Below are 22,981 nucleotides of genomic sequence, written 5' to 3' on the forward strand. Positions count from 1 at the left end.
GAAACTATATTGGCTGAGAATTTTCCCAAGTGCTTGCAGCATGTTTGCAAGCTGTCCAAACACAGAAAGAGGCATCCGCAGTGCCGTGCTAAAACAAACTAATAAAATAAAACTGCCCAACATTACACAAATACATCCATCCTTGTCAGGTTAGTTGTCAAAATAGATCATTCTTGTCTCTACAAGCCAGGTTGTTTTTGCAGGAACCAAGTCTCCAGTTTCATTATGATAGAAAGGAAAGAAAGCAACTTCAAACTTACAGGAAATTCTCTCCCTGCTGGTCATCTTACATGGTGCCAGAAGGCATTCTACCGGATGTTGGAAGAGAAAAGACATCAATGATCTTACACTGAACTGGACTCTACTAATCTACTGGCAATGGCTGTATGAAGGTTGTAGGGTAACCAGAACTTTCTGTTTTTATTAAAGTTAATTAAACTATAATTACAGCATTTCCCCAGCTGCTTTCTGATTAACTATGAGGCTGCTTCTTGAGGGGGGGGTTTCACCCTAAAACCGTAAATCTGTTCAAAGGCCAATGGCTGGGAATATCATAGGCCCTGGGATAGCAAAAACCTACTGTTGTTTTGCTAAATGGTCATATCGCCAAACTGCATTCTCAATATCTGCATTTGTATCTAGAAATTTGTGCATCTCTCAACTTTGGTCAGAGATGCTTCCTTTTGCATAGGGTGGTGGTTAATACAGAGACTCATACTGGCCAAAATGTCAAGTGTAAGTAACTCTGAGTGCTCAGCTGTGGGTGGCCACCTATGTGAACCATTCAAAGCTCAGAACTTTGAAGAAGAGAAAGTGGAAAGGATATGAGAGTCAGTGGATGGGCAGAGAATTGTGAAATGTGGTCTTCTGTACATGACACAACTATTGCATGCATCAGCCCACAGTAGCTGTGCTTACCTGCACAGGATTCGGTTCAATGTTCTGCATGGATGAGAGAGAGCCCCGAGGTCTCACCCTTATCAGAGTAGCTCTTGGGATAGCTACTGGGAGGGAGTCCTTTTCCTTTCAGGGTGTGGCTGTTGGTAGAGTTACCATTGCCCCAGTTACTCTCACACCCATATGCAAACGGGAAGTTCTAACTGGAGATCAGAAGCTTATAAGGAGACATGAAGCTGGGAGACTAGGGCTACTAGGGAGAACTGGAGGGAAATGGTGGATGGATATGAATATTTACATTGTATAATACTATAGAACTTTCAACAAATCAAGAAAGAGTAGGAGAGAGGGAGGGCAGGAGGGAGAGAAAGGGAGGGAGAGGGAGAGGGAGAGGGAGAGAGAGAGAGAGAGAGAGAAACTTCAACTTCAAACAGCATCTTTCTGAGATAGGAAAGTAGTAAAGACCTCTTGTGGTTTAAGAGAGGGGACGGGGAAAGATGAGGTACCCTTCCTTTGCTAGACCTTGACTCCAGAGTTTAGCCTGTAAAACCAGAGCAGCCTCATCCTTACGCCGGTGGCCTTTCAAAGTCTATCTTTGCTGCTCCTGAGACAAAACCATATGTCAGCCATGGCAGAAGCTGCAGGGACCTCAAGAACTGGGTAGTCATGGCTCCCCAAGGTTGGAAGCAGTTCCAAATAACTTGCTGCTACAGAGCAAGAAGAAAGCAAAGGGCAGAGTGAGTAGGAGCGCATTCTCAATGGTTAGCCCAGCCAGCTATCCCCTCCTAAAGTAGCCACAGGCTACCATTGCTTCAGGAGGGCAGGAAAGGCAATTTGCTTGCATTTGGCTCCCCCTAGTGGAATAGTGAAACTGCACTGGGGGGGGGGCGGGGGGGGCTCTGTCTCTTCCCCCCAGGAGGGGTTATGAACAGTTGGAACCTGCCCCTTAAGAAGTTAAAACCAGCTGCCCAAGGTGTGGCTGCCTCTTGCATTTCCAAGAACACTGCAGCTGAACAACCAATCAACCTGCATTTCACACCTACTGTTTACCCAGCTTTGCAGGACCAAGTAGTGTAAGAAGAAACCCTCTCTCTCTCTCTCTCTCTCTCTCTCTCTCTCTCTCTCTCTCTCTCTCTCTCTCTCTGTCTCTCTCTCTCTCTCTCTGGTGTTTCCAGCAAGGTAGCAAATATGCGATGATTAGCAGACACTGTATGCATCAAAATTCATGAATTACAAACATAGCCAGGAGGTTACATTACAATACAGTGTGTCTGAGGGAATGCCTTGAACCCAGACTGTTGACTGCCCTGCCTCTCAGCTCACTCAGTGACCCTGAATGTGTCATTCAACACACATTAGGCACCTACTGTCTACCAACCACTGGTCTAGGAAATAGAAGTAAACAAGAAGAGATGAAAAATGCCTGCCCTAGAGCCAGGCAGTCTTCATTGGTGTGGTGGAAAATGTTCCTATCCCATAGTCTTGCAAGATTAAATAAGATAACCTCAGCATCACGCCTGGTACCAAACAAAACTGCAGTAATGTCAGCTTTCATTATCCTCATGATACACCCTAGAGTCTTTCCTTTGTTGCAGGATTTTTTTCAAAGTTTTTAAGACAAAGTAACAGCCAGCCTGGGCTGGAAGTGGGCAGCTCATTGCGTAAAGTCCAACCATCTAGAGGCCTCTATGTTCTATTGAATAACATACAAGTGGTTGAAGGGGCAGTATCAGCTCACTGAGCTATGAGATCACAGCTAGCACTTTTACTAGATCTTATTAGTGATCAAGGAGCTACTTGCGTAGAAGTCAAACTCACCTCTTTCTCTTTGCTCAGTCCAAGTCTCCATTATACCTCTGATCCTGGGCATCTTGCTCCTCTCATTACACAAGCATGCAGGCTATAGTCCCTGTCCCCAGAAGAGTGGATATATCAATGTCCACCAGGATATGGGTTGGTTTCATATAGAAGTAAGAAACCCAGAGAAGCCTGAGGAGTACGCTGACTCTCACATATTACTAGAAAATATCCCTGGGGAGTAGGGAGTACTGTTCATGCTGATAACAGTGTTGTACTATGTATTTCTCACTTTCAAAAACTCAAAAGAAAGAAGAGAAAGTCAATTAGCAGAGCGCAATCCAGCTCAATCATTTACCTAAGTTAGCATCCATTACCCCTGAGTCAGAGACTGCTTTCTCCAGGATGTTTTGGGTCCCTTGAGCCTTTACCTTTCAATAGCAACAAGATGAGACAGGGGTTAGGACTGTGACAATAGAACGTGGAATAAAGGGGCGGAGAATATGACTAGTTTCAAGATAGCAATTAAGCATTAGAAACGAGCATTAATGTGGGAGATTTTTATGGATCTTTCTAGATTAAAAGAAAAGCATGAGACAGAGACAAAATACTCTACACTTGGCTCATAAATTTAAGTTCAAGGTCCTTTATGTGTTGGGATAGATGATGGAGATACTTATTAGTAGTTCCAGGTCTTCTAGGCGCAAGGTACAGCGTCCACCTTCCTCTTTCTCTGGGGTTAGACGAAGTCACATGCCTTCTTTAGCTGATGAACTGAGAGTAGAATCACTGTGATTCTTTGTCTTTTGGACCTACTTAAGAACCCAGGCTTGGTTCTCCATGTCCTTCTGGCACAGCTATGAAGGGACTTGTTGACACTCGCTTGGCAAAACCCAGATTCCTGAGCCACCACCTGGAGGACACCAAACAGTCCCCAGAATCACAATGGACTTCATACAGGTAAGTAAATAAACTTCTATATTGTTGATCCATGATATTTCCACCTGTTACTGAGCATAACCTGGCCTTTCCTGACTGATATAGCCTTACTCTCTCTAGTAACCTGCTTAACCTCTCAGAGTTTAGTTTTGCCACTTATAAGTGGAAATTAGAACAGTTAGTTACAAGATTCCTGTGAAGACTCGGGATCTGATGGATCGTCAGAGATCTGTTAAACTCTAAACCACTTTTAAAATTAACTAATTCAGTTTCGCATAGATCCTTGAAGTCCCTCCTTCAGTCTAGGTACCATTTTAGAACCAGACAGACATAAGGACAGGAATGTCCTTAACCCTTCAGAAGTTCACAGCTTTTGTACAAACCGCTGTGCCCGTCCCATGTGCATCAGAGGTGAAAACACAGTCGTGGGAAGAACACAGTTGAGGAGAAAAAAAATAGACATAAGAGAAGTCCCTCTCACCAGAAAATCAAAAGGACAGACGTTGAATGGGATCACCCTGTCTGCTTTCTTCAAATCTACAAAAAAAAAAAAGAGCAAACAGCTCAACAGCTGTCTACACACATGCAGCAGGCCCCTTTCAATTAGTCTTTGAACCCTAGTGTCTATTTCCACCTGGGTCTCGTCTCCCCCTTTCCTCAATATGTTTCTCTAACCTTTAACTCAGTGTGTTTCTCTAACCTGGACAGCCCTGGCAGGCTCCTGAGGAACATGTCTCACTCAGTTGGACACGGCCACTGGAGAACCTTCAGCTCAACAAATCTGTTGCTGAACTGCACATTTTGGCCTTGAAAGAACAGTTCCTCTTTCTCTGTGCCCCCAGCCCATGGGGCTGGAAACCTTTGTCCTCTTTAATGCCTCACTTTGCCTACCCTGAGTCTACAGGTCCTAAAGACACCAACACAAATACGTTCTGCTATCGATCCTTCATGTCTATGCCTGCCACTACCCACACTCCTACAGCATGGAAAAAGTGCCTAACATCCCGCTTGAATCCGTTCCACCTTCCTTCACACCATTTAAATCTTCAGTCTTAGAACCTCCAAAAACTTCCCATTTCCACATAAACCAACTCACACTACTCAGTCAACTCCAGGCACTTTCTGGGTATCAGACTCACCCACCTGGAAATCCCTAAGGTTGCAGATATGTAAGATCACTCCGTGACGGGAGAAGCTTCCTGTTTCGGTGAGAGATTGTGGTGATCATGGAAACACATCTACTGGATCTTTGAGAGGACTTGCAGCAGTGAACATAGCTGGCAGGCTCAGCCCAGACTTCCATGAATGCCAAACTCATGCTTTGCTAGGCCGAATCCAGCCAGTCACTACAATCAGCCTATTCCTACCCAGGGTGGGTTTTTCTATAAGTATCATGCTAACCGACTATAACACTGGGGCATCCAGGAGCAGCATAGACTCAGCACTATCCACTAGTGTGGCCAGGACACTCATGTAACAGTCTTTCTTCCTCTTTATCCCCACAGGAATCAGACCAGCACAGCATATGGAGATCTCACCACCTTTACTCTTTACAGAAGTACACCAATTAATTTATTGCAATTTTAATTCCATCTTAGTGTCTGCCCAGAATTTACTGTAAGTAATCAGATAAGTGTGGGGTTCTGATTCCAGATGCTAAGTGCTGGGTATTGAGTACTAAGAGTACTGAGTACAGGGTAAGATGAACTGTAGAGTAGTACCTCAAAACAAACCCAAGTAAGGGGAGCTTTGGGATGCCAGATGGGGTCCATCCTGAGTTATAAAAAACAGACAGTTGTTGTCACCTGCCTCTATTATATTATACTGTTTTTTTTTTTAAAAAAGCATGGTCAGGCCTATCACAGCAGTACCCTAGTCACTGGTACCAACTTCTATTTTGGTTAGGGTTTTAGTGCTGTGAACAGACACCATGACCAAGACAACTCTTTTCTTTAAAGAAGTATTTATTTATGTTATGTATATGAGTACACTGTAGCTGTTTTCAAACACACCAGAAGAGGGCATCAAATCCCATTACAGATGGTTGTGAGCCACCATGTGGTTGCTGGGAATTGAAGTCAGGACCCCTGGAAGAGCAGTCAGTGCTCTTAACCACTAAACCATCTCTCCAGCCCCCTCTGATAGTGTTTTCAACCTCAAAATTAACATACATATCTGTATCCTGACATTAGAATTCCATATACCCTCAAATATTCTTTATCACAGGTGAGATTGTGAAGGCAGCAACGAAGTCCCATCATTCCACAGATGCCAGTTCAAGTAGGACAACTGAAGTTGGACGTGGGAGCTCAAATTATTCCTTCTACAGATAGGAGGCAGAGGTTTCCTGTGAGAGCCAAGTGGACCCTCCTGCTTTGGCATCTCCTATCCAGACATTTCTGAAATGACTCAGAACAAAACATAGTTGCAATCAAACAGAATAGCACAAGGTGGTGACTTTATTCTTCTCCCATATGGGAAAAGTAGCTTAGGAGCCAGTTACTCTTTGCTTAAAACCACTAGGAAGTCCATCAGGCTGCTTAGCATGACTTTCAACACACACCGGGTACACCCTGTTATCTGGCCTGGATTATTATTTCACAAAAGTTGTATGAGGTCGAAGCAATGAGCATGGTTGAAAATCTTCAGTCATCTAGAAAGTTGAAGCATCCTGCTTTCACATCAGCCTGGCCATCTCACCAGCTCAGCTCCTGCCTGTCTCATGTTCTCTGGGCAGCTTGCTCCTCCCAGCCTTCATCTTCATTCCTCTGCTCTGGCACCTGCCAGAGAAGAAACAGATGCTCGTTTTGGCAGACCTGCTTGGCCACAGCAGGCATGCTGCTTCTTCTCTCATTCCTGGCATACCCAGGCATGATGTCAGGGAACCCCAGGGGCCAAGGCAAACCCTTCCCAGATAAGATTGGTCCTCCACAGAGTCAGGCATGATGTTCTCCCACTACCTCTGCCCAGAAAGTCCTTCTCAAATTCCACTCTGTCGCCTCCAGTGTCTTCAAATCCATGACTTGTAGTTCTTCCTCATTGATGTGAGTATGTCCTGCCAGTGTTGAAATTCAATTGACATTTGTGCCCAACCCCTCTACCTGGGATCCTCCCTTAGAGACGTCAGGGTAACTGAGGTCAACAGTAAATGGGAGATGTTTGTATGCAGTGGAGGACACAAGTTCCCAGTGTTTCAAGATCCCACATTCTTATATTCACTGTGGCTACATCCTTCCTTCCATCATCTAGAAAGCCCTATACCATTACTCACCCAATCGTCTACTCTCTCCTCCCCACTCAAATCTTCAGTGCTAGCTTCCCATCTCTTCCAAATGTGGTGAGATGAATAGGTCTGGTCCCCACAGACTCATATGCTTGAATGCTTGACCCATGGGGAGTGCCACTATTAAGTGGTGTAGCCTTGTTGGAGTCGGTGTGGTCTTGTTGGAGGAAGTGCATCACTGTGAGGGTGGGCTTTAAAGTCTCCTATGCTCAGGCCTTGCCCAGCTGGAAAAAGACCCTCCTCCTGCTATCTCTGGAAGATAGTCTCCCTTGTCTTCCTTCAAATCAAGATGTAGAACTCTTGGCTCCTCCAGCACTAAGTCTGCCTGTACAATGTCATGTTTCCCACCATGATGGCAATGGACTGAACCTCTGAAACTGTAAGTCATCCCCAATTAAATGTTTGCCTTTATAAGAGTTGCCTTGGTCATGGTGTCTCTTCACAGCATAAAACCCTAACTAAGAGTCCCCCACAATGCTTTGCACTTATGTGCTGATCAGGTTCCTTCATCAATGTTTGAGATGAAAGAGCACATCAGAAAGTGGATATTGGCATACCGTCGGGATGGACACCAAAAGAATGAGAGAAGCAGGGCTGAGCAGAGACAGAAGCTGAGCTGAGAGACCATCGGAGTCACACAAGCCCTATTTGAGCCTATACAGAAGTTTGGAGCAGTTCATCCAAGAATAAGTACAGAATGACCAGTTCAAATTCTCTCTAGTTGAGACACAGGAGCCAGACCATTGAGTATTGCTCCAGTTTCAAACTGTACTAGGAGAAGGGATCTTCCACCAATGGCAATCCTTAGAGAGTCATCTAAGAACCCCAGCATCCAGCATGCCTAGCAACTGGAAGACTGCATGTCTGGTCATTACTAGGGTTCTACCTGGAAGCCCTATATATCTATTGCTCATTTGCTACATTATAGTATTTGGTTTTTAATATTTCTCACTCAACAAATATTTATTAAAATTAAAAATCCCTGAAGATACATAAGCAGGAAAGTCTATGTTTTGCTGCTGCCAATAGACACCATAACCAAGGCAACTCTTATGAGAACATTTAATTGAGGTACTCCATTATCATTAAATCAAGAACATGGGAGCATCCAGGCAGACATTAGACTGGAGGAACCGAGAGTTTCCCTTCTTGTTCCAAAGGCAGCTAGGAGAAGACTGGTTTCCAGGCAGTAGAATGAGGGTCACCCACAGTGACACACCTACCCCAACAAGGCCATACCACCTAATAGTATCACTCCCCAGGACAAGCATATACAAACCATCACAAGGTCCAAATTACTTGAGACATCTACAGGATCATGTGGGTGGGGGACAGAAGATTCCTCTAACAAGTGTCACTAAATATTACAGATTCTGTTTGTAGGAAAGTAAGCAAAAAGGAGACCTGGACTAGGAAAGCCAGACAGTCTTGGCTGCCTAGTCTTGAGTAGTATAGAAAAAAAAAATGTGTCTCTAATTGCAGGGAGAGACAAAGAAGAGCCATCTTTTCCAGGGTTCTAGGAAGAAGCTGAGCTGAACCAACCCCCTATCTGTCATCTCATGGTCTGTGATCAGAGGTGACTTACCCTCCTACTCTACAAAGGGCAGAGGAAAGCCAGGGAATACACAGGATAGTCCAGAATTTAAAAAAAGGTCTTACTTCTAGTAAATACATAAAGGCCAGCCTTAACCCTGAGAGCTGAATAATCCTGGATTTCAATGGCTATGGCTTGCTCCACACATAATTGCCATTTATCTGGGCCAATAAGCCCCTCTGTGGTGAATAAGGACATTTGGTAGGATTCATCAACAACCTTGATTTCTTACCTAATAAAAAGTCAAAAACATTTTTTTTAAATCAGAAATTGACAGTGTAAATAATTTAGGCTTATATCCACAGGGAGCAAATTTGGAGCCTGGTTACTATGGAAATAATTCTTCTCTAACATCCTGTCCTGTCTGTCTGTGGAGAATGGTTTCCTTGGGACAGGAATTAATGTCTGGAATGATGCCAGTAGCCAAATGCCAAGGAATGTCACCTTGGTGGTAATAGCAGTATAGTGCTCTTGACTGGCTTGCAAGGTTGAGAATTGGCAGTACTCAGGTATGAATTAAATAGAATGAACTTGGACTGTGTGTTAGTAATCAGATTGCTTCCCAACACTGTACTAGCATAAGAGGTACATTACTTAATTCCCAAAGAAAGAGAAAATTACATTTGTGCAGGTCCTAGTACAGAAAGAGAGTGTAGTATGAGTTCTAATCAACCTTCCAAGCTGGGAAGAATCCATTATATATCTGCTCGGCAGTGGCTTGCCAGCTTAGACAGAAGGTTGGCCAAAGGCTTCACTTTATACTTAGTGGGAGAAGCTGTTTCACATGTTTCTGACTTTAATGGCAAGCTAGTGTTTTCCCTTCTGAGAAACTGGCCATTGTTCTCATTCCTGTACTTTGGATTATAGTTGGAAGAGGAACTTCCTAGATCTAAATTATTCCCCTTGGCTCAAACTAGATCAAAATCAGGACTATGAGAACTCCTTGTTTAAATGCTCCTGATGGCATCCAGCTGTCTAGAAAAATATGGATAGAAAGACTACATGCTGTGCCTCTGGGCTGTTGGCATGTTAATAATTATTAAGTTAAAATTAGTCATCTATTCCATACCTTATGATAAGATGCCATGTTATTGCCTTTCCTGGGTCCATTGTGTCTTTCTGGACCCTTGGTTATAGCACTAAATCTTGTCTTAAATAAGCACCAAAATCTTGGAATAAATTACTCAGCCCATCTGGATTTTTCAATTCCATCACTGATAAGATCATCTTACAATAATTTAAGCAATTTTCCATTCTAAAATAGCATGCCAATGATAAGGGATGGTCTACTGCTATGCATAAGTACTTGGTAAATGAAGTAATGAATAGCTGAGTGATTGACTGAACAGATGTATTAATAAATGGGATCTCAGTCACTTGAGAGGAATATCTCCCCTTAACATCTATTTGCAATCAAGTTTCTTCCAATGAATTAGCCTTAAAGCCCTAAGGCATCTATTATATAAAGTGGATCAGCTTCTCTCGATCCATCTCTAATGGCATTATGTATGCGCTAACCTGGAGAGAATCAAGAAGACCACTCAAATAATACTCTACATTCTGCAGTTGAGTTGAGACGGGGTATAGGACTTTTGAATAGCCAACCAACTTCAGCAGCCAAAGTTCATAGTGTCCAGGAATGTTCTAATACTCTCCGTTAGCAAGTCCTACACAGGCTGTATGATCTGGAGACTGGTTCCTCCCACCCTCATCTCTGTGATCGTATTATATTATATAATATGTAGTATGCCATCCTGTATCAAGAGTCTCTTATGCTGGCCACCATATCATGATTGGATCATGCAGCCAGCACTTAAAACCACACCCAGGAAGTAAGAGCAGTTCCTGTTGAATATTAGCAAGAAACAGAGACAACAGTCCTACAACTGCAAAGCACTGAGTTTTAACATGTGCCATGTGTGAGTATAGTTATGGTCCTGCCCCATGTCCAGCTAAATTTTCTCTTTCTTTGAATATAGTATTAAGTGATACAGACCTTCTGGGGATTCTACAAAGTAGCGCTTTGGATCAGTGGCCCCCTAGTGATGGAACTGAATGGCCAATATATGGCAACGGTTTTGAATCTTGTAGAAAACAAATCTAAAACCTAAAGGACCATCACATTGGGATAGTTTTTAGGAATATGACAGTATATTGAATCATTCCTTGAATAGTTCTTCTTGTTTCCACTTGGCTGATTTCACCCCTGAGTTTGATTATCATTCCACTATTGATTAACGACAAATTTTTACATCCTACAAATCTACAAGTCAAAAAAAAAAGTGCAATTGTCAAAACATCTCTTTGGGGTCTGAGAAAGTCTATTCTCACAACTCAAAAATTTATATGTGGCAACCCATTGTCACTGTGAGGAATTCCAGAATCAACTTCTCAAATGCTAGTAGAGATGGACCATGGAACCCCAGACATCAAACAGTGGTACAGCCAGAGACATGCATCATGAGCTAGGATCTTACAATAAGGTAAGTCAAGACAAATTTAATCTAACAAGTGATGGAAGCAACTTGATAGTTTACAGGTGCTAATGATGTTGGAGAGCACACACTTCTGACCCATATCCTCAGCACCCAACCACAACAAGGTTAGGGAGCAAAGGGGAAAAAAAGTTATTTTATGACCAGTGATGGAACAGAAAAAGACAAAGTATGACCTATGTGAGTTGGCCCCTTAGCACATCTAAGACTGATGAGAAGGCTCCCTGTGAACCAGATTTCCATTCTGTATGAATAGAAGAGCATCCCAAGGCAAGAATATGGGAAGTGGTCAAAGGCTCGGTCATCTTTTTGCTTAGGATCTTTGAAATATCAGTAGGAGATTTATCACAACAGAAGTAGAAAGAGTGGCAGTTGTGGGAGAAATATAAAATATGTTCTATGACCTCATTTCCTGAGGCTGCTCAAGCTACAACCACTACCACAAAATCAAGCTGCCAACCAGAAATACCAATGTTGAGCTTCCTGTGACATTCTCTACTTCAAGATCTTTACCAGCCACATTTGACAGACAGATTACAGTGGATCCCTTTCTATATGAAGAGGCAAGAATAGTACGAAGGAAATCAACACATAGTCCATGTGCAGGTTACCAGCACAGCTAAGAGACTCCTGGCTAGCATCACTATCCCAAAGGCTTACAAAATATTAATGAGATCACATTCCTCTAGCCTAAGAGACTCTATGTCAAAGAGGTGAGGCAACGGGCAGACAGCTCTAGGTACCCTTGTTCTAATTCATACCATAAGTGATGGTTTGTATATGCTTGGCCTAGGGAGTGACACTATTAGGAGGTGTGGCCTTGTTGGAGTAGGTGTGTCACTGGGGGGGTGGGCTTTAAGACCCTAATCCTAGCTACCTATGAGGAGCGGGTGTGGCCACAGCCCCAAGATGGCACCCGGGACTGCTGCCAAGTCTTATGACTGGCACCTGACTTCCTCATATCCCTCAAGATAGCCACGTACCTTGAGCTGCATTGTGCAGATGCACCACAACATAAGATCAGATGATGTGACGAATGTAGTCCAGAGCCAATGAACTCTGCCTACGTGGACTGGGGTGAGAGGGAGTGGACTGGAGGGGATAAAGGGGGATGGCCGAGAGAAGTCGGGACATTCTTCTTTTTCCTGCACATTGTGAAGTTCCTGAATAAACTGCCTTGAGAAGGACGTTGGTTTCGTCACTTCTTTTCTGCTGGTCGGAGACGGTAGCGACAGCTACCCAGAAGACAAGATTCTTCTAGGAACCTTCAGATAAAGATATAGAACTCTCAACTCTTCCTGCACCATGCCTGCCTGGACGCTGCCAAGCTCCCACCTTGATGACAATGGACTGACCCTCTGAATCTGTAAGCCAGCCCCAATTAAATGCTGTTCTTACAAGAGTTGCCTTGTTATAGTGTCTGTTCATGGCAGTAAAACCCTATCTAAGACATCATACAACCCAGAAATAATCTAATAGAACAAAAGGAAGACGCAGGTAAGTGATGCTCCATATTTGGACAGGACACTCTATTTTCTAAGTCGTTGATCATTTCCTTGCTTCTCTGTATCCAGTATGCATACTATATGAGCCCAAGAACAAAGCATTGCCATAAGGCATGGCTCCATTTGCAATCACTTGCTACAGTACACTCACTCTGAATTTGAAAGAATGTATAATTTCTTTACAATTTACGTAACAAGAACAAAATGTCAGTGGATGCTATTCTGTAATGTCCAGACACCCCTTTAGGGCTCAGTTAATTATTACTTGTCTTCGAGAGGAACTGACTGCTGATAGTTCACAGATACCCTCCTCTCTGGGTACTGCCCACCCTATGGTCATATGCTCTCTAAGAGGCAGCCTGTATTCAGTGACTTGGCCCCTTAACTCCAGGTCAAAATTCTTGATGAAATTCTCCAGGAAATTTGAACTGTTCTGTTTCCCAGTGCTTATATTTTCAATTGGCCATTCATTTCCTCACATCCTGAGGGGTAATGTTACAGCCAGTATTCTCAAATAAAGCTTTTGCATAGGAATTTCCAAGTCTGTTCCCAGGAAACACAACCTAAGACGTGTGGTGAAGAAACAGGAAAGAGATAGGAAAGAGAATGTTTCCTAATAAAGGATAGACTGATAAGAGGGTTACAGCTGTGAACCCCTGAATACAAATTTCCCAGGTATACCCTGAAAGATTTTATATTATACAGCTCAGAAAAGGTCCCAGGCAGGGGGTACCTAGGATATTTATTCACTGGAATAAATATTCTCTTTGTCTGACAGTTGTGCCTGGGAATTCCTGCCTCCCCAGCCCTCAGAACATGAGCAGAGCCAGTTCTCTAAGCTGTGAAACAAACTCAAGCAGCCAGCATTGCCAAAACTCTCCCTTCTGATCACTGGAAACTGTCTATACAAACCTTCAACAATCCCCTATATAGCTCAGAGTTTATGAATGGAACGATGACATTATCTGATAATTCTACCTGCTAATAGATAGTGGCATCTATATTTCTCAGGATTATTATGAGCATTAATTAAGCTTCCATACATCACAATTGCAATGACAAAATCTGGAGGAGAGCAAAGAGTCAACAAACGGTCATTACAAATTCTCTTGTAATTCAAGTTCAAATTCAGCTCTCCTTCCCCAAGGAAACTAGACACAATGGGATTTTTATATAAAGTCTCTAGTCACTGGGAAGAACAAACCCTTTCAGAACAACAGCTAAGTACACCTCTAAACTCAACAAGAGCAATCTCAATGTGAAAAAAATGGACTAGTTATCTAGATTTGACCTTGGACAAACCACTTATCCCCACTAAGTATCGTCATACCCTTGTCTGACATAATATCATTAAATTAAAACAACAATGATTTTTTTCTACCTGACCATGGTTAATATCTTATTACAGAAGAAAAATGTCCATTTTCTATTCTTCCTCTAGTTTTCCCCATCATTTTTTTAAAGGGGACTTCTCTGCAAAATGATGGGTAGTAGTCCAATATTTAGGTTCCCCAACCAAAGTGGAATGGATAACCTGAGTGCAAATAATGAACAAAGAAAGGTGGTGCTGTACTGGTAAGAGTAGAGTTGTGATATAGCTCAGTAGTAGGGTGCTTACCCAGCTGTGTGTGGTCTTGAGTTCAAGCCTCAGCACTATCAGAAAGAAACGTTGATGAGGTTAGTACTGTACAAGAATAACAATTAGAGCCCAAGATGACAAAGGTTTAGCATACCAGAGGTTTATATTTTCCTCACAGTATATCCTACTGTGTGCTGAGCACTTTCCCATGTTATAACTCTGCTATTGTGAACCATGTGGTCCCTAAATTCCCCCACATTATGGTGACCGAGTGAATCTTGAGACATGTTTTGAGAATGAAACCTTAAAATTGATTGTGAGATTATCTACCTGCAACTCTATGTCCCCAGCCACTCTGCAGAAGAGGAAATGAAATGAGAAATGACCTAGAGGTATTTGGTGTGCATGAACACACCTGACATCTGGGCTGCAGCTCTTTTTGGGATCATGTGGTTGGGATCTAACCTACATCCTACATTCAGTCCAAGTATTGTCTCTTCACACTGCCTGTGACAGACACCTTAACACAGGACAGTGATTCTACTGAATAGTGAAGAGAGACCTCCCTATGGAATATTGCCAGAGAATAGAGTCCAGCATGAGCAGGAACAAAGCTGATGACTTGGTTGCCATTTGGTCCTGGTGTCCACTATCAGCTAAGTTATGGTGGGGAATGGAGAGAGGAGGGAGGGAGCCATGAGGGTGGAATGTAAGGAACCAGTCTCAAAGCTCCTTCTGAGGATGCTTTATGATGGGAGAATGGCATATTGAAGAAATCTTGGAGTCAGATAAATCTGGCTTGGAATCGTCATTCCATTACTGACTAGTGGTATGAATTTAACCAAGGTAGTGCCTCATATTTCTCACCTAGTAAATGAATAGAAGTGACATTTACCGTAGAGGATTTTTGCCAAGGGCACAATGAATAACTTATTCTCCAGCTTCCAGGTATCTCTACAATGTGTGGAGATAACTAGTACCATTTAATGGTACCAAACTACAAAGATCAACCAATGACAACAGTTGTTGTTTGGCCTGGGTAGACCTAACTTAACCACATCTTATGAGTTAAACGATAAAGGAAGAACTTGGGAATCCAAATATGTTAGTAAGCAGAGAGGATTTGGATCCTCGTGGTACCAAAAGTTCACTGAGAATTCTTGCTATGGCTTCTTCCTCTAACAGGAGAAGGAAGAAGATGCCTGGTTTTCTGTTTTGTTTTGTTTTTCTAGCGCAGCGCATGGTGACAATGACCGACCTGGTAATTCAACAGCCCTGTGTGTCCTTATCACTAAAATCACAAACCAGTCTTTTGCTTCTTAGTGGCTCACAAAATTCCTTCTTATTTTGCTAGTTTGAGTTAGTTGCTTTTAAAAACCAAAAGGACGGGAGAGTAAGCCCAGTGGGAGCTTAGAATTGCTTTTCTGAGTGTGATTACCAAATCAAGGCTTCAAGAAGGAACAGAATTTAATAACAGAACTTGCTGTCCCCATACATGCTTCTGTCCCCAATGATATATACCAGGATACATAGCAGACATAAAAGGCAATAAATTTCTAATCATTTCATCTCACACTCAACGTGTTAATCTTTCTCAATGTTAAAATGCCTACATTGTGTAGCTATTTCTGTCTGATTGGATCATTGCTTCTTATAAAGTAAACCAAACTGACAAGTCTCAGGAAACAAGAGTCACAAGGCTCCTCTTCCACACACCATATAAGCAGAAATGAGCACTGCACCACCTGAAAGTTGCAAGTTGTATGTGAAGGACCAGGGACGCAGCTCTCATGAGTCATCTCCCAGCTAGTATAGGCTTTTCCATGATGGCGCTGCCTTTGAGTCACCTATGCTTTTACATGTAACCTCAATGAATACACTGGTTCACTAATCTAAGCCTGGGTGATCTCAGGTCTTTGGTCTGTCACCTGTGCCCTACTGGACTGAAGAGACATTTGTTCTCATCTCCCTAGAAAATGCACACAACAGCCTACTGTGTGCTAAGCTTACTACTGGTTTCTACTGCAGACTCCCTTTTCTTCCTTGTTTCTTTATGTGATGCTATGGCATTTTCTCTGTAGACCTTTACAAACATAACCGAGACACCACGTGGGAGGCATGTGCTGCTCTGTCTGCTCTGGGTCTACTATCCTGACGTCAACAGTGAGTTGGGTCCATCCAGTCCAAATAGCCTTTTCTATCTAACTCCAGAACCTCAAGCTTTCACCTTGAACCATGTAAAGACAATGACCTAACAAGGTTAAGCTCTCTGTGCCTATGGACTAAACTAGATACAATATTATGAACAGGTAATGAGTTTCAAAACAACACTGCAAATAAATTGGGGAAATGCAAACTCTAAAATAACTAACATGAGAGTTACAAGTTCTCATAACAAGTGTTTAGGATTATGGCTTCCATCCCACATCTGGGTTATTGCAAGAGTTTTACATACTCTGAAGAGATACTTTAAAATTCTGCTCAAGTTCTTAGTCAATATAGTGATGGACACAGGCAGATAGATACATATACAGATGATAAATTATTAGCGAATAGATATATAGGCATATTGATAAATAATATATACAGGCATATTTACCTGTTTACCCTCTTCATATAGGCAACTTATAGACAGACAGAAATGTGAATTAAAAGAGAAAATGATTTCATAGTCAAATACCAATAGGCTACATAAGCCACTAAAAGTTAAAATTTGTGTACAATACGTGTATACAAAGCGTTATTAAGGCATCTCCGTTATGAATATTATGGTCACCTAACAACGGTGATCCATGAAGCAGCATCCCTTTTACTCACCCAACTTAAACAGTGCTTGGCCTCACTTCTGAGCAGTCTGCTCTTTGCAAGACTGTATCATAGCAACATAGAACTTCCAAGAGTGCCAAAGCAGCCTTCCTGGAGGCTATGGTTAGTCAGTCTAGCAGCAACATGAAACCAGGGGCGGGGGAGGGGAGGCAAAGTTCAGTGATCTGGAGACCCAGATCTGCCACAAGCTGGATATAACACAGACTGAATTCAATTAACAAAGCCTTCTGAACATCTGCTGAGTGTCAAGCTCAGAGTCTCTGTGCACGGACCAATCTCCAGTGTCTAACTGGAGACTCTGAATGGTACTTCTCCAGAGACGGAAGCACTTGTTAAAATAGCATTTTCCGGTATAGACGAACCCTTGATCCTCTTTGTTATGGCCGTCTCACACACACACACACACACACACACACACACACACACACACCACTGTTGTGGGGGTCCTCCCACTGCTCACTGAGAAAGGCCATAATAGAAATCAGTAAAGAGGACCAGGAGGAGAAATGTGCACTTGGGGGGGGGGGGGAGGGCGCCCCCCCCCCCCGCTCAGTCAGCTAGACTCTTCCTACCTCCAAGTCTGAGAGGCCCCCTCCCCTCCTTTCTCCTCCGGAGAGGCACACCCTCTGTGCCACTTTACTGTCTACAGAACCCAATTAGCATTTTGCACACTGCAGCATCCTGAACCGTGGATCTCACTTGTCCCTTCAGCAGAATAGCAGGTGGGAGCTGAACAGATTAGAATGCAAAGGACAGTTATGTAATTTACCTAAGTCCCAGTCCACCTGACACTGCCAGTCTGCATCTTCCCTTTCACCCTGGCAAGCTGGCACAGCCTAGCAATTAATCACACACAGGACATCCTTGGCACCTGACGATGCTTTCTTCACAGGCTGGAAACCGTAGCATGGCTCCAAACAAAATGCCTTTTGCATCTCACTGCCACGTGAAGGGTGCTAAGATGATGAAGTGGGATAAATTATAACCAAAAGGTCACTCTTGTCTTATATATCTGATCTAAAATTTTTCGGAACCCTTGTTCCTCCAGATAGCAGGAATGAGCAGGAACTTACTAACTAAAGCCTCTCTTGTTTTTCCAGTTTAATGGAACCCTCCTTCAAGCTGTGTTGCTAGAAGCTAAGTGCCCAGTCTCTCTGGGTTTCTCCTGCCAAGGTAAGAGGACAGCTTTCATCTACTGGTGGCTGGTGACAAGACCTCAGATGCGTGACCTCCCAAGGGGCAAGGAGAATCTTTCCTGAGAGACAGATGCATCCGTACAGTCCTGGAACCCAGAGAGACCCTTCCTATCATTTGTGGGAAACAAGCTGGCACCCAGCCAAAGCCTGTCTTCATCCAGGTCCCTGCTAATCCAGCAGCTAGTGCAGGCTCCAGACCTCCTCCACGGAATTAAACTCCTAGGCTGTCATAACAAGTTATCAAAAACTGTGGCTTAAAATAACAAAGTTGTGTTCTCTCACTATTCTGGAAGCCAAAAGTCAGCAGTATCAGCAGCACTGCACTGCCTTCTAGGCCCTGGAGAATATTCCTTTCTTGCCTCTTCCGCCTTGGGAAAGCTCCTGGCTTGGCAGGCTTGGCACAGCATCATTCCAGAGCCTGCACCCTCTTCACAGAGTCGTCTCCCTGGCTTCTGAGCCACCAACCTTTTGGTCCTGCTTCTATTATAAAAATCTCGCCCATTGGCTACAGGCCATGCCTAAACTCGTGTTGATTTCCTTTAGAAACAAATGTTCATTTACACCCATACAGCCCCTGATCCCACATAATGTCACAGGATTAGGGGCTTAGAGCTTAGACATTGGAGAGCACCGTTAAATTCATTACAGTCTAAGGGTCAGCTGGGAGTTACTGGGCCCCGTACCTCTCTTCCTCTGTTCTTAGATTGTCAAGCACCAAGCATTCTGCCAGAACACGTGACGGAGTGATGCCACCACCCTCCACTGTTTCACCCCAATTGTTCAGGAACGACAATGTGGCTGAATTTCTCTGTGCCTACTAGGAAGCTTAGACAAGAGTCATTCTCCTATAAGGTGACTAAACAAAAATCACTAGTATACCTAGCAAGCCGTCAACTCCTTTCTTCTCTAGTTTCCTTCAGCCATTTTTCTTTCCTACATTAAGGTGTAAAGGCCATCTCACTTCCTTCAGAGTAGTGGAGCTGACATCAAAATCAGAAAGCTTGAGGTAGGACTTCACTTCTGACATTGATATGGCCTCAGACTATACACTGCTCCAAACAGAACACTTTAATGACACACAGGAACCATGAGAACTATCTACCCGGACCTTCAGCAATGACAAGGCTTTCTCTTCCCACCAAGGAGGAGTCCCACACACAAATGATTCTCATCTAGACACAGCTCTGATGCCCCATCTAACATACAAGAAGACATCCCCCAAGGCCCACCTATAAATACCGTCAGTGAGATACCTACCAGGATCTTGGCCCAGTTCACATCTCAACCCTGTAAGCCACATACTGAGCAGTTTCATGGTGAATGCTGAGCCATACTCGTTAGGCTGATGACAGCCATCCAGAGTTAATCCCACCATCGTTACATGATGGATTGTCATGGTTCCTCATGATTCCCATTGTCGTAGAGACAGATATTCTCTTTGCAACCTCTGATGAATCCACACCACCCACACCTGATCTTCTCCCATCCCCTTTGAACAGACTCCTCTAGAGACCAAGCCCTCAGCAGCAAATGCCCCTTCAATCCTCACCTCTTCCCTGTACATCCCAGACATCAGCTCCCTCTCCGTAAAGCATATCTGTCTCTGTCCCACAGGCCTCTCAAGCATGAGTAATAGTTGACCCCTCCATAACCCTGAGCCTCGTGGTCTGGAGTGGGGACAGAGACATTTGCTCTTCTACACTGTTTCTTCCAAGTCATTTCTCCTTCGTGCCTCATTGTGAGACAAGCAATCCCATTTGAAGTCACTTTACCCAACCTTCTCATCACTCACTTTGGTTTCTCCCATCCCTCATCACTTCATATACGGTAGAGAATGTCAACACTGGCTACTCCACCTTTCTTTAATTTCTCTTCTGACTCTGGATGAGTTTAGGCTGTAAAACACTGGGTTGGTCATTCAGTCCCTTTTATTCTTAACTCCAATAAGCTTTGACTTTACCCCAATGCAGCCAATTAATTACATGAAATAAATCACTAAGTCTCCATCAAGTAGTATCAAACAGAAAGCTGACAGCTTCTGCTTGTCCTTCTAATTGGTCATCTGTCATCTATACAAAGCTGTTTCTATTTACCAGGTATATACAACCTACAATGGAAGACCTGGCCATCAAGCCCTGCCTGGACCTTTTGGACTACCCAGCAGTAATAAATCATGACTGCTGTAAGCCGCCAAGTTTTTTGTGTGGTGTGGTGTGTGTGTGTGTGTGCACGCGTGTGCGTGTATATGTGTGTATGTACGTATGTACATGAGTGTTGTGCATGTATGCATACCTGTGCATGTTCACCTGTATGTGCATAAGTGGAAGACAGAAGTAGGCTTCCAGTATTTTCCTCTACTGTTCTCTGCATTCTCTCTGGCCATGGGGTCTCTCACTGGCCATGGGGTCTCTCACTGACCATGGAGTTCTCCATTTCGCTAGGTTAGGAAACCAGGGAGCCCCATCTACCTGTTTCTCCTTCCCACCTGAAAGTGCTGGGGAATGATTTTACATGAGGCTCTGGTTAACCTAGCTTTTTACTGGGAATCCAAACTCAGGTCCTTCTGCTTTGGACATCAAGCACTCTGCACGGAGCCATCTCCTAGGCCCATTGAGCCATTGGGCTTTAGATTGCTTTGTTACCCAGCAATAAAGAGATGCAATGCATTTTCAAAATGACTCTAAGAAAATATTATTCAGTATGGGTGTGAGGACAGTGAGGTTCCATAAAATCTTAACATGTTCAAAGGTGTGCAGCTATGGTGGATTCCAAGAGCCATCTAAGATGGAACTAAGCCCATGTCAATGACAGGACCCACATTCTTCCTTCTAGACACACAGTGTCCTGCTTAGTTAGGAGGTTCTGATGAGTCTGGCACCTGCTCAAATTCCCTGGAGCCTTGCCTTTGCTGGTTATTAAATCTCTAAAATGTTGCCCTTGCCTAGAAGCACAGAAGGAGAACAAGAGAGGCAAGAATTCTAATCAGCTTTGGAGATGTTGAAGTCTTCCAAGTGTAGGAAGCACCCCTCCCCCCCCCCCCCCAGCTTTGCTTTCCTAGCCATCCAACCTGGCTTGCTCTAGATACAACCAGCACTTGAGGCAGATCCGCAGAAGTAACAACTGGCTCTGCCAGGCCTTCATGGGATATCAGAGCACAACCAGAATCAGCTGTCAGCGGGCCTGCCCCACAGGCCAAACAAAAACCACACTGGCGGTCACATGTTTCCTTCATGCCTGTACCCCTCACCTTTTTCTCACCTCGTAGTTTTTGCTCTCTGCTTTATTGCTTTGGAATGCCCCTCAGATCATTATTATGGAATTAAATTTCCTCATTTAATTCAATGTTTTCCTCTTGGAAGAGAGTTTTATTTCCTGAGCTTGATGCTGGACAGTTTAGGAGATAATTTTATTTTTTGAAGACTCCCTTGTGTCTCCATGGTTAAAGGCATGACAAATTCACAGTATGCCCTACCAGTTATGGAGACTCTGCCTCAAGCCTGGATGGCAGAAACAAAGTGATTCTGCATAAATTTCAATCTGCACATTCATAGCAGGCAAGGCAGTGACCCAGTTCTGCTGGAATGGATGTTGATCCTTTAGGGCAAGGGATGAAAAGACTTGACATTAATTTTTCCAAGGGCTGAGGACATGGTGTCTTTGTGCCTTCGTGACTGAATCTGGAAAGGACTTTCTTACCTTAGTGTCCTTTTTAGCAGGATACTCCTATGTTGGTGGCTTAGTTGGGGGTTTCTATTGCTGCAACAAAACACCATGACCAAACCATAGATGTTCACGTTGCTGTTCATCACTGAAGGAAGTCAGGAAGGATCTCAGCAGGACCCTGGAGGCAGGAGCTGATGCAGAAGCCATGGAAGGGTTCTGGTTATTAGCTTGCTTCCCATGGCTTCCTCAGCCTGCTTTCTTATAGAACTTAAGACCATCAGCCCAGAGACCTACAATGGGCTGGGTCCACCCTCATTGATCACTGATTGAATAAATACCTTACAGCTGGACCTCATGGGGACATTTTCTCAACAGAGGCTCCTTCCTCTCTAGTGACCCTAGCTTGTGTCACCTTGGGACACAAAACCAGTAGGTACAGTTGGCATTCTCAATTCAGGTTCTCTTTTTAAGGGAATTTTTATTTTTATAAGCTGAAGTTGTCAGTGGCTGGGGAGGGGGGTCTACCTTCAAGAAACATTTCCTACTGTTTCGATGCAAAAGCACATAGTTTCTGTGATGGTCCTAATCTCTTTCCCACCTACAGATGCTTGCTGGCACCCATTCTGCAATGTCAGATACCAACCACGTCCGCTCACCTTCCCTTGCCAAACGCACACATCTCACATCATTCTGCTTCGAATCCTCATTTTAAATCTCAGCAAATGCAGTGAGCAATAAAGATGTCACCTCCTGAATATGAGGCTGTCTTGAAATTTTCACCACCCAACAGAATTAAACTATAACTTTTGAATTCGTCTTCGTTCAAATTTTCAGGACATTGGCAAAATACAGCCAGATTTTCCTACCATAATATAACATAAAAGGGGCCTCAAGCCCCCTTTCTGAGAAGTTACTGCTTCCATATCATGAAACCTTATGAGCATAGGTTATAGCATTCTAAGGTTTCCCTAGCTACAGTTCCAAAATCTACCATATTCCTCTCCCCACAAAAAATGTAATTAATCCTAGACCTAGAAAAAGAACTACTTAGAACCTTGATAAGCTTATTTTAAAAATGTGTACCCCCTATAATGATAGACTTCCCTCAATAGCATCATTTAGCACACCTCCTAAAGCATCTATCATCTTCTAGAATAGCGCCTCCAAGTGGGAGCCAAGTGTTCAAGCACATGAGCTTACGGAGGAC

At 43.5% G+C, this 22,981-nt stretch overlaps 2 long non-coding RNA genes across 2 annotated transcripts in view; one reads left to right on the forward strand and one right to left on the reverse strand.

Annotated features, from left to right (window-relative positions):
* Positions 1-5,579: 5,579 nt before the first annotated feature.
* Positions 5,580-22,981, reverse strand: part of Gm35682 — an 82,007-nt gene continuing 64,605 nt past the window's right edge. The window contains exon 4 of the long non-coding RNA XR_384108.2: positions 5,580-6,413. This is a non-coding gene — a long non-coding RNA (predicted gene, 35682). The remainder of the gene's footprint in view (positions 6,414-22,981) is intronic.
* Gm35771 lies at positions 6,318-20,298 on the forward strand. Its single transcript, XR_384110.4, has 5 exons — positions 6,318-6,677; positions 16,171-16,252; positions 18,016-18,088; positions 18,815-18,963; positions 20,208-20,298. It is a non-coding gene; the product is annotated as a predicted gene, 35771 (long non-coding RNA).

The sequence above is a fragment of the Mus musculus genome, chromosome 15 (assembly GCF_000001635.26).
Source record: "Mus musculus strain C57BL/6J chromosome 15, GRCm38.p6 C57BL/6J".
NCBI classification, from domain to species: Eukaryota; Metazoa; Chordata; class Mammalia; order Rodentia; family Muridae; genus Mus; species Mus musculus.